We start from the raw sequence: 18,970 nt of genomic DNA on the forward strand, positions 1-18,970 counted from the left end.
AAGAAAGATAAATGTTTAGTCCTCTGCTTTTTTTCAACAGAAATTTCCATAGAAGCAGATAGACTCACATTGAGCAAATTATCCCAAGAGGACAGACATCCCAGTCTGGTTAGGCAGATAGGCATTCCCTACTACTTCCTCTGAGATGGGCAAGAGTGGTTCTCCCTTGCCCGTCAAGTGCAGTCCAACAGCAACAGCAACAGTGGAAACGTCTAACCTCTAGTGCATGATGCCTGAGGGACTACATCAGAGTTAACCAAAGTGGAAGATAACTAGTCTGAGGAACCAGAAATGACCACAGCAGAGCCACCCATCTGTGGCTGAGGCAAATGTGTAGCCTGATGAAGAGGCAAAGGCTGTCTATAAATTTCTAGACTTTTTCTTCTTTTTGTAGCTGGAAGAAAGAAGGACTGATGAACTAGTATGTTGCTAAATGGTGAAGCCAAAAATGATACCTGAAGCTCATGTAAGACTGGCAGCAATAGTCAGGGAAACAAGTAAGTATTAAAAAGTAGTTTTTTCCTTCAAAAATACAATGAAAGGCACTTTACCCCAGCCCCAAAAGTAATTTAATACATATTTAAGTAGAAAACAAAGAAAAAAGGAGTTTTATCTTTTTGCCACAAAAGAGAAAAGTCACACTTCACAGTCAAAAGTGACTGAAAGTCACATGACAAACACTTAAAACACCTTTTCCTAACTTAAATCAATTAGTTTTACAGAAAAAGTTAAGTTTCTGACAAAAAATATTAATGTGGAAGTTTTTCCCCCCAAAGGGAACTTATCTGCCCAGCAAAGGAGAAATGTTAGATGACCATCAATCCTCAAAAGCCCATAAGAGGAGAGCTCTTTCATGGCAGGAAAGCTCTGAAGAGTTTGGCATCCAAATTGTTGACTTTCTTCAGCTGTACTTGAGCTGACAGTATTTTGGGCACATGGGAAGTGCACTAAGCTTTGGAAGTTGGCTGGCTGTTACATCCTATGCAGAATATAACAGTAATCACAAATAATGAATAAAGGGTGAACATCTCAGATGTACTTCACAGTAGCCAAGAGTGGTACACTCCTGCAATGAAAACAGTTATATCTTCCTTCAAAAAAGAAACAGGGTACAAATAAACTAAGCCCTTAGAATAAGAACATTCATCTATCTATCTATTTAACTAAATAAATTACTTGAAACTTCAACATGATTTCTTTATTCCTCCCACAAGAAGGGCATCAGAGAGAGAGAGAGAGAGAGAGAGAGAGAGAGAGAGAGAGAGAGTTTCCTAGATCTGCTAGCTAAAGTGATTTTATCTAGACTCATCTATTGTACTCTGTTTCTTGTTAGTCCTGTCACCATATGGCTCACAGGTGGGATACCAGACTTGACTCGAGCTTTCTGGATTACCTTTGTTTTTGCTTCATCCTTGGCAACCCCAAGGAGTAATGCACTTGAAAGAATCACTTTAAGACCACTAGAGGTATGGAAACAGATAACCTGACCATACAGACTGCTCACCAAGAGACAACTTACGTGATCTTACAGACAACTTTCTCCTCCTTGAAAAACAACCAAAAAAGCTGAAAGGACTATACTGGGAAGAAATTTACCTCAGGAACAATACTGAAAAAATGATTCCTATGGTACTAAAGCTGCTCAAGAAACTTATGTGGAACAATGTGGAGAAGGACTTAATCAGAGATTTGGACACAGTTTTAAAGGATGCAAGTCTCAAGTGGATTGGAATCTTCCTAAGGCATAACAAAACCCAGCAGGATTCCAATTATCAGCAACATCTTAATCCTACAGAATTTATGGAAAGGTAATCCTAACTATCCTTCCTGATTTTTAGATCTTGAAAACAGAATCACTGACTTTGAAAACAAAATTAAGGAGAAGAAAATAGAAAAAAATCAACAAAGACTTAAAGGACAAGCAGGAACCACAAAACCTCCATACTTCAAAAAGAAGAAAAAGATACCCACCAAATCACCACCCCAAGAATGAGGTTGGAACACAAGTGACCCTGGACACCCCTATGGCTGACCAAAGAGATGTGGGAAAAAAACAGGCAGGATTTTTACCAGGGCCACCTGGAAATTGGATCCATCTTAGGTGGGCACCACCATTGGACATAAGGATAACATCACAGAGGGAGAAACCCACCAAATGGAACCACCAGACTGCAATGGGGAGGCTCACAATGCAGCGGCCTTTCACTCTGAATCAGAGGTCTCTACAAGGGCACCAACAATAGAGAACAGGTCCTGGAAAGGGGTCAGGGAGCTGAGAGATTTGGAGAGATCAACACAACAGAAGAGATCCCCAAGAACCAACAACAAAATAGGGTTAAGGTCTGGAGCCACTTGTGAAAATGGATGACTCAACTACAGCAAGAAGTCTTAGGTAAAGGTCTGACTTTTATACCTTTTAACAGAGGTAACTTGGTGAAAACTGTGATAGATGTTAAACTGTATGTGAGGAAATTGAATTACAAATTATTTTTCAATGACAAAAATAAGGATGAAAGGAACACTGATAGGGAATGGTATAAAATGAAAAATGCCCAGTGACTTTTGCCCCATATGCACCCTACCCTGAGTGTGTATGGGAGCAAATGCAAGGCTGATATCTGAGAGTCCTCAGTAAACCACCTAGGAAGAAGCTATACTAAAATAGCAAAGAGGAACTGGCTGCTCTAAAAAATCTCAGCAGAGATAAGACTCAGAATCATGAAGGCAGATAAAGCAGAGGCATTCTAATCACAAATACAGCTGCTTATAACTGCAAGATTAAGACCGTGCTTGGCAATAACAAGGTTTACAGTAAATGTGATTTTAACACTGTTAATGTTGCTTATAATAATTTGAGACAGCAACTAAGAATGCTGCATGAGGATGATTTACTATATGCCCAGCCTTTTGACTTTTTTTGCCCCCCCCCCCCACCAAAAAATACCAAGCTTCTTTTGGCTCTCACAACCCCATAGGAATACATCTGATCCTCCCTACAGACTGGTAGTGACAAGTAGTGGTTCCATGACTCAGACAATATCCATCTACCCTGATGCCCAGAAAAAATGAAGGACAGAGGCCAACAAATCTTTTATTTTAGACTCTCTGGATCTTCTAGGTAAAATTAGAAATATTCCAGTCAGTGATTCCACAATCCTGGTCAGAGTAGAGGTTGAAGCACTTTATACAGTGCTTCTAAACAGCTATTTTATTCGAGCTGTGAGAGAGGCATATGAAAAGGACAGGAACGTATTATCAGGATGGGAAGGTTATTGGATCTAACCCTTAAGAACAACTACTTATGTTTAACAACAGGTTTTACAAATAGACTACTTGAATAGTTCTGGGGATGGCCATGGCCAAGGACAATAGGAGGACATCTGCACAGTAAAAGCATGCATCACTAGATCACTAAGAAAAATGTTATAAAATCTCAGGGGATGTAAATTGCATGTATCTCCAAAGAACTTAGAGATTTCATCACAAATCTAATCAGCCTACGCCAAAATTTTCTAGCTAGGGGGTACAGCAATAAATTACCTGAATTCAATCCTTAAAACCATCAGAAGAGGACTCCATTTTGAGGGACCCAGCAGGAGACACCTAGGCCTCAACAGAAACTAACACCAGGCTTCACTGGAGGACAAAAGAAAAAGAAACATGGCTCTCACTTTTACATTAGACTACAAAACAATCAAAAGTTCATGACCAACAACTGGATGGTGATTACAGACAACAAACAAGTGGAAAAAAAAACTCCTGGGACCCCATGCTTATATTGTTAGAAGAGAGCCAGGAACACTGGGGAATGGGTAGAGTGCAAACTCAGACTGGAGGAGAAAAACAGAGGAACTTTCCCCTGTGCCCCCCCCCCCCCCTTTTGCACTTACTGTCACTACATGAGCAGCATGGACTACTTGTTTTGCACAGTACTCAGGGAAAAAAAAAATCAATAACAGTTCTGGTAATTGCAACACTGCTTTTGTGATATACTGTGCAGAGTCTAATGGCTGCAGTTGTTTTTCATAGGGAAAACAAGTTCAAAATCATGGTGGCACACCACCTGTCTAACATTAGACTCCACTTCCTCAAAAAACAACTAGTGAAGCACTTCCACATCCTGGACAAGCTCACTATGGCTCAACTTGAAGGAAACATAAATGCCATCCTTGAGAAAATGGAATTAAGCTGGTAGATCAGGCTGGGTGATCACAATCACCCTGGTCTAAACTCAAAAGTGTGCTTGCATTAAGGAAACAAAAGCATAAATCATACAGCTAAAACATCTGTACTGTTTAACCCAGGATTTGGACAAAATGTTAATTAACTGTAATTGCTGCTGTTAATATGAAAAAGCTAATCAAGAAATTAGATCTGTAGATCACTGCATCGACATTGGTGTGGTTTACCTGGTGAAATAGTAATACATAAAACAAGCCACTGTTTCTTTTTAATTGTTTTAAATTTTTGATCTCAAGATGTGCACAGATTTAATCAGCAGCTGTCAGGTGTTTGAAAATGCTTTTTACCTCGTGAAATGTAGACTTAAACAGCAACTTTTGGTTATTTGAAAATGCTTTCTATCACTCATTTATTAGAACAAGAATACTCAATTTATCTATCTAATCAACTGAATAAACTACTTGAAAATTCAATAAGGCATCTTTATTTTTCCCACGGGGGAGTTATCAGAGCGACAGTCTCCAAGATCATCTGGTTAAAGTTATTTTATATGAACTAATCATTTGTACTCTGTTTCTTGTTAGTCCTGTCAGCCCCTGGGACACTAGTGGGATATCAGACTTAACTTGAGCTTTCTGCATTACCTCTGTTCCCTTCACAAAAGGGATATTGCTTGCCTTTACATCATATCAGGTCTGATCTATTCCTATAATCTATGCATATTTTATTTTATTTATGTTTACTTACTAGGATAGAACCCTGATCAGATATGCCCAATTGCATGTTCAGCCCAAGTTGCATAGTACAGCAAGAGAAGAACACAATTTATATACAATTAGAATTGAAGAAATACAACATGGTTATACCTCTCCATTGTCCAGCTTTATGCAGTATGTCCAGATGTTTGTCTCATATGTTTGGTCTGTTCCTCATAACATTTATGGTTTTCTGACAAATCACTGAGGACTGAAGTCTCTAGATAATGACCCACGCTTTAGACTTCACATCCTTCAGAAAATGTATGTTAATGCATAATTATGTTATTTTAGCAACTTTATAAGTTAATGAAAGTAATATTTATATTTTGTCTCTGATCTTGGGTCCTTGTTCCCCTCTCCCTATTGCTTTTGGCTTTGTCCAGGATTGTTGCACAAAGAGGTTGCAAGGTATGGTTATAGCATATACACAGTTAATGCTCATCATATAGGTTAAGAAGCTGTCCATACCTGCATGATTGCACAAAACAGAAGGCAGTTATAAATGGGATAAACTAAAGTACTGGTACTGTTTACATTAACTTTATTTGCTATATTAAATAAAGATGCTGGTGTAGATGAACTAAGCTAAAGAAGTAATACCATATACATATATATAGTGGCATACGCCAGGATCCTGAAAAATACTTGCATGTTCAGCTCCTCAAACTGAAACTGCATCAGTTCCTACTGGCTTGTTCTAGCATAGCATTCTGATGACCTCACCTACACTACATGCATCTTTCCAATGTACACGAACACTTGGTACACATTAGCACATGATCTGCTCTTGTGCACCATTAAAAAAACTGAGAATATAACTGTACATCAAGTGGTGCTACTGCAGTTCATTTCTACAAATTGCAGTAGCCAGAGGTGACATACTAAACACAGTATGAGTGATACATTTACATATCTAAGTACTTTTAAAACTAGGGCCTGTTTTTAAAGAAAGTTTAAACCTACTAGATCCTCCATCTAAGAGTGAGGTTAATAATTACATGGTAACCTTGGCCACTTTATATTAACTCCCAATGTCCACTACATTGGATGTGGATCTCATTCAGCACTTTGTATCATCCCATTATGAAGATTGCTGTTTGATCCTGATAGGTGACTTGAGCCTCCCCTGTTTAGACTAGCACAATATTAGCGACCATCAACATCCAAGGATAGGATTTTTGTGCTCTGTCTTGGAGATGAAATAAACTACTTGCTTCCACTTGTAGAGAAAATAACAAAATTGTCATCTGTCTTATGAATATTTCCCCTTAATTTTGGAAAGTCAAAATAATGCCAACATTTAGAAAAATTGTACAATGTTGCTCATTTTTAGCCTGCCTTCATAATTGTGTTCATCTCCTTTTGTCCCATCTTTATCAAACAACCACATGATTTCACAGAAAATGATGAGGTTATTGTTTCTGCAACGAGGAATATGAATCATAGATACTTGCTTCAACTGATATGCAACTCTGCTGTTTTAGCAGTAAATATAATTCCACATACATTGCAACTAAACTAGTTCCAGAATAAAATATTTACAATCAAGTCCATCTTAAAGGAAGTCCTATCACAAAATGCGATTTAAGACAAAACATTAATGTTTTCTTTTTATTCAAGATCAGTAAAACTTGAGGAAGTGCACCACTGCAGTTTATATAAAAATAATAAATCTGAATGTTTTAAATACTTCATGCAGGCTAATTAAAGCCAAAAGTCTACAATATCTACACTCAAAAATGGGTTGCATACTTTGCCTTTGTTAAGATACTTATAAGGATTTTGCTGAATTATTTAGATATAAAACTTCCACTATTTCTTAATTTGTCAGTCTTAGACAGTTTAATATGCCCCCCCCCATTCTGGATAATTAAAGAGAAAATTATCTTTCTTATGAAAAATGATTACTATAGATGGCATCTTAAACTGTGACTGTAAAATATGAGTCACGTGATTTTGTTGAATTTCTCATCATCTAATAGGTCTCTAGCTACAGGGGAGGCACTTGTAATTTTGAAGACAGCATTTATTTTTCTGATTTATATGGACAAGGTAGAATGGATCCTACTAAAGTGGTTTCTGTGGCATATATCAGTGAAGCCTTCACTATGACCCACATGAGCCAGGCTCATTTAGAGGCCTTAAAGATGGAAGAGCCAGACAGGCAGCGTAGGATTGAGTAACCAATGCCAGTTTACCATCCTGGGGGAAGGGAAGTAGTCTGACCAATGGCAGTGCAGGTTCCTGTGGTAAAGCAGGAGTAAAGGGTGCAGTATATCAGCAGTGGATGTGTTCCTATGATATGCAGTAGCCTGTTGAGGACAATTTGTTGTAGAGTGCATAGCCCATTTGGACAGGAAGACATAAAAGGCAGATTGTACAAGTGAGATGTCAACTGCCTATGGATGGGACTTTTATTATTAAACAGAAAATCCTAATGGCTGTTGGGATGATGGTTTCTGCAATGGGGTCTTCCCATGGGAAATGAATAGGCTGATCAATTGTGGAAGGACTGATGGTTGGTAGGCAGTAGGTATGACAAAAAAGAATGGAGATTACAGAGACTTACAGACCCATCAGTCTTTTGAACAATATTATGAAGCTTAATGAATATTTAATTCTTTATTTTTGTTGGTGATAAATTAATGGACTTAAACATCACAAACTATAATTAACATAGGTCATAGGTTCATCAAAAATAAATCTACCACAATATTCAATGTTTATATGATGTTGCAGTGAAGATTTTGGAGGCTTGATTTTCTTTTGATGTCACATTATTTTTGTTCACACCATTGGATTTACTTGATCATCAGACTTAGTTAAGAAACTTCTCCATCTTAGTATCTATAAGTACAGTATCTGCCAGATTTAAAATTAGCTTTATCATATATCTGTTAGACTCAGAATCAATAATGCATTTAGTCAGTATTTTTTTCACTTTATATGGGGATCCCCAGGGCACTCGCTTTGGCCTCCTTTATTTAATCTTTGCTCAATGAGCATTTTATATCACAAAACATACTGACACACTCTCAGTTGCAAACATTATGCATCACTTATAATCTACCCAATCATTTTTACTCAAACATTACATAGTTCATTACATGCCTTCTTTTAAACCTCATTCCTCCCCTGTATGTATTGTTCCCACAATTCCCATTTTTTTCCTATTTGGTTTGTTCCCACCCTTTTCTAAAGATCTTAATTCCAGTTGTTTTATCTCTGTTAATATATTCACTATTTCTAGTATAGTTGGTTTAGATTTAGATTTCCATTTTCTAGTAATTGCTTTTTTGGCAGCCACGATAATTAGACTCAGTAAGGCCTTCCCATGTTTAGGCAATTCTGATTTTTTTTTTTGTTGGTTTAGTTGCTGTATCTGTTTTTTGAACTAGTAATTCTGATTCTGTATCATAGCTCAGAAAAATAATCTCCCTTGCCACAACAGTCTACCCACCCAGCATATCAGACGGTGCATTTTCTCCCAATACCTTGGCTCCTTTGCCAGATTTCTCCAATAAATTCCAGACCCCTCTTGCCTATTGTCTATATCTCTAATTGCAGTCATCTCCTTTCTCCATTCCCGTGTTGGCTTAGTTCTTAGAATACTTTCTGCTACTTTATGGATCTAATATTGTGTATGATTATTGTTATTCTCCTTAAAGGCCTGCATCCAAAATCCCAGTCTCTTCTTGTCTCCTGAGCTTTCCCCCTGTTTCAATATCATCCCTTTCCACTTTGAATTATAGTTTTCTGATTGTGCTATGTATAGGCGCCTACACCGTGTAGCTCTGCAATGCCCCTTCAAATTGGGTAATCCCAATCCGCCCTGTTCTACTGGAAGAATCAGCTTATCTCACATGACTCTTGCCATCTTCCCCTCCCAGATAAAGTACTTCAGCTCTATATTAATTGGGATCCACAACTTCTCCTCTGGTGGTTAAAAATATGCCTGACCTGTGTATAAGCCTAAAGGGGCTAAAAACACTGACTGTTTGTTTCTTACTCTCCATATCCATATAGCAGAGCTTCCATTTTCTCAGTTTTTGCATTATCATTTGTTTAGTCTCTTCTCACATATCCTTAGCTGCCACACCAGACTGATTTTTAATCCATATTCCTAAGTATTTCATTTTAGCATGATCCCATAAATACGGATATTGCTGAACCAATTCATGTGTGGGTACATAATTTACTGCTATTGCCTTTGTTTTAACTTCATTAATTTTGTATCCCAAAAAGATCTGAAACTATCTCAAAATGTTTCACAACACTGTAATGTCTCGTTCTGTTTTTTTCAGGTATAAAATAATCTCATCTGCAAATAGACCCAACTTTTCTTGACTACTGTACCAATTATATCCTTGAATTTCTGAATCCCTCATTTTCTTTGCCAGGGATTCTAAATATAATGCAAATAAAAAAGGGGAAAAAGGACACTTCTGGTTCCTCTGCTCAAGCAGAATTTATCAGAGCACCCCCCCACTTTAATTTTTGCCTCCGGTTCTTCATACATTCTCCTAATCAACCATATAATCTTTTCAGGAAATGCAAATGCTTCCATTCCCCTTCTCATCAAGTCCCAACTTACTCTATCAAATGCTTTTTTTGCATCAAGACCTGGCATGTACCTCACAAAATACTTGCAACAACTGGAGAGGCTGCAAAAGTACCTCACAAAGAGGATCCTAGACTTTAAACATTTGTCCTATATGGACAGACTCAAAAAACTCCAACTGTTCTCTGTCTCACATCGCCTACTTAGAAGTGATCTCTGCTTGACTTACAAAGCCATGTCTCACCCAGCTGTGTTAGAAATACTGCACCTAAAGAAATCCCAATCCCTCCGCACCACATGCTCCAGAGACCTCAACCTCATTACCACAATCAACAGAACATGCTGGAGGGACAGGTTCATAACCCAGAGACTGCCCATGCTATGGAATAGACTTCCCATATATGTCAAGTAAAGCACCTCACTGGGAAATCTTGATGAGTGGATGGGAAATAAAAAATTCACCACAGGGATAACTCCAGTGGCTTTACGCGACAGAGCCACTGGGAACTAAGGTCGGGTGGCACAATGCCAGGGTAATCCTATGGGCTAGGCTTGTAAAGGCTCCAGGGCCATTAGCCTAGTACTTTACATTAGCCTATGAACCTATAAATCTAAGACCCACCGGCAATGATGGTATCTTCTTGCATTCTGCTTCTGTCTGGATCATCAGTGTTCTGTTAATGTTATCAAATGCTTGCCTCCCCTCCACAAAACCAAACTGATTCAGATCTATCAATTTTGGCATTACTGTTGTCATTATTTTAGCCATTACAAACATGAACACTTTATAATCATGGTTTAGTATTGAAATGGGCCTGTATGAAGCTGGGTCTGATGGATCTTTACCCTCTTTAGGTATTATAGCTATCACTGCTTTCTTCCAGGATGCTGGTACTTCTCCTCCTCTTAAAATACTGTTAACCAAAACCTTCCAGATCTTTATCAGTCTTTTCCCTCCTAGCTTCCAAACTTCCAAAGGAATACCATCTATTCCTGGGGACATTCCTGTAGACCTGTAGATTGGTTATACATCACTATTTTTATCTCCTCCCTTCCTATCCTAACTGTTAGTAATTAAGCCTCATCTGCCTCTAACCTTGGCATATTTAATTCTACGCTAGCAACTAGGATTGTGTCAGTGTGGTTCATTTTCATTTATATAAATGTATGATCGCTTATATTGTAAGTGATGGTTTAATAAAGATGTTTCTTGTTTAGGAAAATGGCAGGAACTGAATAATTTATGCAATGTTGCTTAGGTTATATGATATATAGTAATATATGTGAAGTATAATGTTTGTTAATTTAATACAGTTTGTTTACTTTTGTATAAATGTAAATTTACCTGTGTCACAAATGATAATTCAATAAAGGTGTTTCAAAAAAAATCTGTAATCAGTGAGCTTTCCAATTTATTCTGGGACCGGGTATATAAAATACACTGTTGAAATAAAGCTTGGCTGCATTGTTAATACTCAATATTCTAGTAGTTCTTTGCTTGCCAATCTAACTGCGTTCTTTCTATGGGCTAATGTAAATAAAATGAAAGCAAACTGCTTTGAAGATATCACAATGAATTTAAGTTCTAAAAAGCAAATTACATCACATCTTCTTACACCCATCTATTGGGCTCTATAAATGTCTATCCTGATCTGGGAATTTTGGTTGACAGCAGTTTAAAATTAGCTAGTACACAACAACTAGTGCTATTATCGAAAATATAATGACATGGTCTTCTTTTTCAGCATTAGACACATTAACAGTCCTCTCCTCATCTTTAAGGGTGATATTAGGCTACAGATAGAGTATGGTACCTCACTTTGGCCACCTTTGTCTCGTATCATTATTAAGAAACTTGAGTAGGTTGAACAAAGTTTCATGAAATGTGTGCAAGGCACATCTACTTATTCTTGTCACATTAGACTGAAGAATGTGGATTTGATTTCATAGATTCATAGGTGTTTACTAGGCTAGTGACCACAAGGGCCCTTTTAAGCCTAGCCATGCACCCCAAATCTCTGACGTAATCTGATACCCTTGATAAGTGTAAGCGTGGGCCTGGGAGATGAATCATTTACAGGTTACCTGTGTCCATTAGAGACATAGGTGCCAAACCAGGGATGAATTTCCGGTTTCCCATCCAATTGTCCAAGTTACACTTGAATTGGATTAGGGAGGAACTCTGCTTCACATGGATGGGGAGCCTGTTCCATAGATGGGGTAGTCTCTGGGATACATACCCATCTCTCCAGCAGGTCCTATTTATATCAGAGCCAAGGTTTAAGTCTTTAGAATGGGTAATTCTGGTACTATTTGTTTTGTGGATATTCAGGAGGTCCAGCAGAGTGGGGTCTGACAATGCCCTGTATGCCAGGCACAGATCTCCCTTCAAAAGCCTATAGGAGACAGAATATAGGGATAAGACCTTGAGGCAGTCTGCATTCTTTTAGAGCGGAACTTCTGTGGATGCTCCAGTTGTTGGACATGCCTGGTTAGGTACATACCAAAGGGGGAATTGTACTCGATGACAAGTCTGATGAATGCCAAATACAGTGGAACAATGACATCCCTGGACTTAGATGCCATACCTTTGTTTATAAGTTATGCAACACAGAATGATTTCCTCACCACTGTAGACATATGATGATCAAAGGCTAGATTACTATCTATGTGTGTCCCTAAGTCCCTGACTACTGGGTCAGCTCTAAGGGGTGTATTGTCAATATGATAGTTATCAAGGATGGATGACTTCCAAAGGATATTATTATGCATTTCTTGGCATTTAGTTTTATTCCATGACTCTGACACCAGTTGTTTGTCTGTGTCACCCCCACCTGGAGAACATTTGTGTCAGTGTAAGATTCAATGACAGCTCTTAATCTGTGATCATCTGCAAATTTAGTCAGCCAGAGACCACTGACATTGGCCTTGACTTCTGAGAAGTAAATACGAAAAAGGGGTGGTCCAAGGACTGATCCCTGAGGGACTCCACTTGTGTCTGGCATCTTTGTAGAGGTGGACTCCCCAGTTTTAACTTCCTGGGTCCTATCTGAGAGCCAGTTGGCTATCCACTGGATGACATATGGGTTTGTACCTAACCTCTTGAGTTTGTCACCAATGCCCGAGTAGGGTACTGTATCAAATGCCTTGGCCAGGTCAAGGTAAGCAGTGTGAATGATTGTGCCCTTATCCATTGCTTTGGTGACCTTCTCAAAGAAGTCCACCAGGTTGAATAGGCATGACCTGCCCTTTACAAAACCAACTGTGTTGGGTCCAGTGTTAGGAGGTTTACTATATCTCTATTGATCATCTCTATGATAATTCTTTGCATGGCTTTACATATAAGACTAGTGAGACTTATGGGTCTGTAGTTTCCCAGGGTCTGTAGATAGCCCACATTTGTGGAGAGGGATGACTGTTGCCTTTCTCCAGGCACAAAGCCTGTTTGGAGGCTACAGTTAAATAGTAATTCCAGAGGGCCTGATAGGTCATGTTTCATGCTATTGTCACAGATAATGGCACCTGTGGGGAGGGGGTTAATATAATGTATCGGGAAAAGAAAAATGAGTTTTAAGGGAATGCCTTGCTACCCAGCTTTAATCTGGTTCTTATTACCTGAGAAGTGAATATAGACTGCAAGAGGCAACATGTGCAGTAATAATTGTGACAGTCTTTACTTTAACAGAGTAGTTACACCTTGGAACAAACATCCATTGCTTATACAAAATGTCTCCTCAGTCAAGACTTTTAAGTCCCTGCCTGATTATGTTTTGTGGACTTTATTTAAGGCTGCTCATGTACTGATGTAGACATTTGTCAGCCAGTCATGTGTAATTTGCCACCCATCTAATCACTGCATTTTTGTAGTACATTTCTGTAGTGAAGGAATTTCTCCAAATGGTGGTGTCTTAGTTAGGTCTGAAGAAGCCTATTTTCTTGTAAAGATTTTTTTAAATAAATTATGGCTTCACACAACCTCCTTCTGTTAGAATGTGGACTGCATTATCTACTTCCTTGTGCAGGTATACCCTTTATAGATTATATTAATTTGACATTATGAATCAGATTTCAGCTTTCCCAGGTGAAGAAAGATGAACTTCAGATTTTTTTGATTGACCTTACCTCACATTTCCCTTCACTGATGGTGACTTAGGAAGAAGCAATGCAATGCCCACACTGCCAGACACGAGTGTATGTTCCCATCCTCCATGTCACTCCTGGCAGGCTAACCACCTTTGATGTTATACCAAAGTTTGACCTCTGTGTGGTCTATTAGCTGCCAGGAGTCACTCAAACCACAAATGATACAAGTAACTACCCTCCTCTGTAGGTAGGTGAGTTGCCTATTATGCAACCATTAATATTTCTCCCCAACCATCTCTTTCAATATCTGTATCTGTTACTTGAACCCCAATTGACTGGGTCATAATTAGGGTTCCATCCCTATGCACCACAAATGTCAGTTTACCTATAAGGAATGTACAGCTAAGGTAAGATTTTCTATTATCTTATCCAATAGACAGCAATACTAACCTTCAATTTGATTCTAAACTGTATGCTAGTGTTTGTGTTGTAGTCCAGGTCCAACTTGCTATTAACAAACTTCCTAACTTTAGGACCCCCTCTATAACCATCCTGGTTCACACCTCCTACCTAACTGGCATGGAGTCCATATGTATTAAACCAAACACCATTCTCTTAAGAGACTTCAACTATTCCTCCATAAAATGGGAGACTTATGCATCCACAAACATATATGCACAGAAATTTAGGGACTTCATCAATATAAACTTTCTGGGCCAGTTAGTTTGCACCCAAATGGGGATGACAAAAATTCTGGAGTTGGTCCTTACCTATACGGGGAAACTTTGCTCCCCTCCAGTTGTAACTTCCTCCCTGGTCAAATCATAGCAGAAATCAGTCACATTCACTGTAAGGCTGAAGCCTGAAGCAATTTCCAATACCTTGATATTCAGAGATTTTGCAACAGCTAATCTACTAAAACCAAATGATAATCTAGCAAAATTCTAAATCCCATTCCATCCTAATAACTCCACAGTTTATTGAGTCCTTCATTGCCAAATTCTATCCACTTGTAAATAACTACATACGTGCATCTATCTTCCTCAGAAATAAATACAATGCCAAATTCAAAAATAAACCCCTATAGTGGAACCCTGATATAAATAGGTTCTAAAAGAAAAGAAAAGAAAAAAGCTAAAGGCATGCAAAAATAAAGTTAACTCTCAAAATCAAAAAATGAACTTGCTAAACTAAACAAGGAACAGCAGACCCTGATCAAATCAAACAAAACAGATATGAAACACAAATAAACACAAGTCCAACTAAAAAAATAAAAAAGGAAGGCACTCGGAGCAGATGTAACACACTTTTATTACCACATTAAGCACTTTCGTCCACCAAATAATTGGACTTCATCAGAATAACATCCAAAAAAACAAGCCACCTTAAATAACTTTAAAAACTACATGACTGAAACTTAAACCAATTTAATTCTTAAAGGTCCCATAGTTTTAAAAATTGAAAAAAAAGCATGCACTATTATAACTCAATACAAGCTAAAAAACACTTGTTTTAAATAGCTAAAAAAAACAATACAATTTACACAGTTCTTGTGCATTGGTTAAAACCATTTTAAATGGCAAACATAGATTTTAGTTTTAAATAACTAGATATAGATATAGTCTCATTAATTCCAGGTTTATTTGCAGCATTGCATCTTAACTGCCATTTTAGTTCCTGATACTCTAAATACAGGTCTGTTGATCCACCTCTTAATCTCTCATGAACACTGTCAATAGCTATAAACTTAAAGGTATGAGTCAGAAAGACTTAATGTGCCTATATAGAGCATCATGTTCATCCTTTTTAGATGTATCGTACGCATGTCAGTAAATCCTGTTTCTCAACTGTCACTTTGCAACATAGATCACCCCCTTACTATCACAACAGTACTTCCGTTTCAATTTTATATTGCCAAATCCATAAATAGCTACCCCTGGTCCTTCTAGGATGTTTTTGCATTGAGAACAGTGACCACATTTAGTCATTTTCCTTCTATAACCTTGTGTACTGTTCTTTCCATCATCATCTTAAAGCAAACATCTTTCTGGTATACTATAATAGGTCTTTCTCCTACTTTATCAATAAATTCTTGATGGACACCAAATATGGCCCAGTTCTTGCATATAATATCCCTTATATCATTAAAATGTAAACAATATGGGACAATAAAAAACTCTACTGAAATTAGTGTCCTTTTGGTGGCCAACTGGTTTCACTGCTAACTGATTTTACTGTGTCCCAAGTAATGGGACATAGGTTCCTTCAGTTCTCTTTTTCTTTCTCTTCTGAAAAAATATCAGAGAGAAAGTCACTAGGGTACCCACTCTTAGATAGCATGTCCCACAATTTTCTACAGTCATCCTCAAAACATACATTGTCACTAACCATACAGGCCAGTCTAACGCACTGGATCTTGACTAGTGCCCTCTTCTGATGAAGGGGATACCAACTGTCAAAATGTAGAAGAGAGTTCAAGTAAGTTGGTTTCCTATAACGTTTTGACTCAAACCTATGGGCCTCTCTGTTTTTTTTAATAGTCACATCAAGAAAATTAGCACATTCAGTGTCAGCTTCCATGGTGAATCTGAAAAACTCAGTGGATTCATTAATAAGCTGAAAGAACTGATCCGATCTGTCCCTAGTGTTCCTCCAAAAAATAATTATGTCATCAAGAAAATGTTTGTATAGGGATCAGGAATTCTTAAATTGGGAATTAAGAATGCAACTGATTTCCCAGAATGCCATTACAATATTTACAAAAACCAGGGAGCATGCTGCACCCATTGCCACCCCATTTCTCTGCTTAAAAAGCTGCCCTTCAAATATAATAATGTTTTGTAACACTAATTCAGTTAGGCTACTAAGTGTAAGACATTTATTGTGTCCAAAATCAGTATGTTTAAATAAATACTGGAAGAACCAATCGATCCCAGTATCATGGGGGATTACAGAGAAAAGATATCTTACGTCAGTCATGACAAAGATAGTGTCATCGTGGTACAAATTATCTGCAACACTAGTCAAAAAGTCCAAAGAATCTTTCAACAAATATGGATAGTTATTAAATACCCCCTTAGTTTGTTGGTCAATAAATGTAACTATAAAAAAGCAGATATGAGGTAAAAGAGGCACCCAGGTGAAAGATAACCACAAAACTTTCTTTAACTGTGTTAGAAACTTCAGAAACAATGTGCGGCATTGTGCAGAGATAATAGTAAATTATATCACATATATAGACCCAGAGGACATTGCCAGTGTCCTATCAGACAAATTTAGTTCAAACTTCACCCCTTCTCATCTGCGGTATTCCCAGATCACATACTTACATCTACACCCCATATCAAATCTCTCAAAAACAAGTCCTTTCTTTCAGTGCTGTAGAGAGATAAAGCCCTGACTGTGGCCCAGTGACCCATGTTCAATTAGCGGCTTGGGTGACTGATGGCTGGCACGGAAGGGATGGGCATGTCCTCCTGGGTGAGAAGGCACTCATTGATATGCTTCCTAATGTCAGGCATGGTCCAAAGAGTGGCGCTGTCCTCTGACACAATCAGCGAGAGTGGGAGAGGGCAGGGCATAAAAAAAAATCTCCTAGATAGAGTCACACATATGCCGAGCCTCCATGACACCCTTATGATCCACAACCAACCACAGCAATACCAGAGAAATTCCTGGGGTAGGGTGGCTGGTAGATCCGGAGCAGTATGGGGCATTGGGGGGGGGGGGCTGGTACAGATAAGCTCCAAGGTGAAAAAAAACTAGTCCTCAAGGTGCTCACTAAGGTCAAAAACATTACTTTTATGGGGCTGAACAACATAACAGGCTGTCTACTCATCAGCTCAAAGCATAATGTGTCAGACATCCTACAGAGTCTATTCAATAACAGCCTCAAAACAGGCTTTATGTCAGATGAAGAAAGTACAATAACAAACATAACAGTCATTCCCTTGCACAAAGATGGGGCTTCAGTAGGCCTGGGTAATTATATACCCATATGCCTGACCACACTCATTGGGAAGGCTATGGAAAGGATCATTATGGAATTAATAAAAAGGGAAATAGGTAACCTTGAGACTCTCAACCCAAGCCAGGTCGGATTTGTCAAAAACAGATCCTGATTCCTGAACATGGTTTGCTTCTTTGAAAAAAGTTACTGTAGCAATAGATGAGGGCAGATCAGTATACACTGCATATCTAGACCTTGCAAAGGCATTCAGAACTACCCCATACTCATATATCAGAGACAAACTCTCCAAACCAAATGTAAATCCCTAAGTAACTCAGAAAGCAAATTAGCTCAAAATAAAACTCAGGAAATAAAGGCAGACAACTTCACCTCCTTCAAAAGATCTGTCACTAGTGGACAGCCCCAGGATTCAGTCCATTGGCCGCTCCTCTTTGGCATTTACTTTTTAGTAGTCAAAGCTAATATTAAGGGTTTGTGGCAAACAAAGTTCACAGATGACTGCAAACTTGGTGCCATAATAAACTCCCCAAAAGGACACCATGATCCTTGAAGAGGGCCTGTCCCAAACAATAGTTTGTGTCAAAACCATGGACTAAAACTAAATGCTAAGAAATGTATAATCTTATCTTTCAGCAAGCATAACTCTCTTTGTATCTGTCCCATTGACAACACACTCCTGAAAACTGAACCCATAATCAAGGATCTGAGAACCTATGTCTACAATAAACCGTGATCACCCTATATCCTCTATTGTAAGGAAGTCCTTTTCATTGTACATCTTCTATCTAAAGGTATGGTGTTCAGGTACAGGGATGTAATCATTCCACTGTACTCAGCACTAATTAGGCCAGTGACTGAGTATAATATACTTTTCGGTATGTACTCATCCAAACACTTGTCACAACTGGAATGACCACAATGCTTCCTCACTAATTACATCAAGGGTATAAATCATACAAACTATGAGGATTGCCTCAAAGCCTTGTCCCTCTTCTCGGCATCATACAGTCTACTGAGAGGTGACCTTTGCCTTGCTATTGAGCCTCAGCAGACCTTATCCTGTCAGACCTATTAAACTCCCACAAATCCAGTGGTGGCATAAACACCTACTCAAGGGATCTCAATCTCTTCTGTAGCATAAAAAGACCGTGTTGTTGGGAAAGGAATGTGTCTTCCACTCCACATAAAGCAAAGGACTTCTCTCACCTTATTCAAGCATAATTTGGATGAATGGATGGTTAACCACAAATTCACTCCCTTTTTTTTCAATCTTGCCCCTCTTGGATAGGGACAACATGTAAATATCTGAGCCTATCCTTGTTCTGCCCATCCCTGGGTTATTTGCACACAAATATAAGGGTTAAAATCTACTAAGGGAACGGACGACAAGGCTTCTTAAGATCTCTCAGATCAGTG

The sequence above is a fragment of the Protopterus annectens genome, chromosome 17.part0 (assembly GCF_019279795.1).
Source record: "Protopterus annectens isolate FY-2018-M chromosome 17.part0, PAN1.0, whole genome shotgun sequence".
NCBI classification, from domain to species: domain Eukaryota; kingdom Metazoa; phylum Chordata; order Ceratodontiformes; family Protopteridae; genus Protopterus; species Protopterus annectens.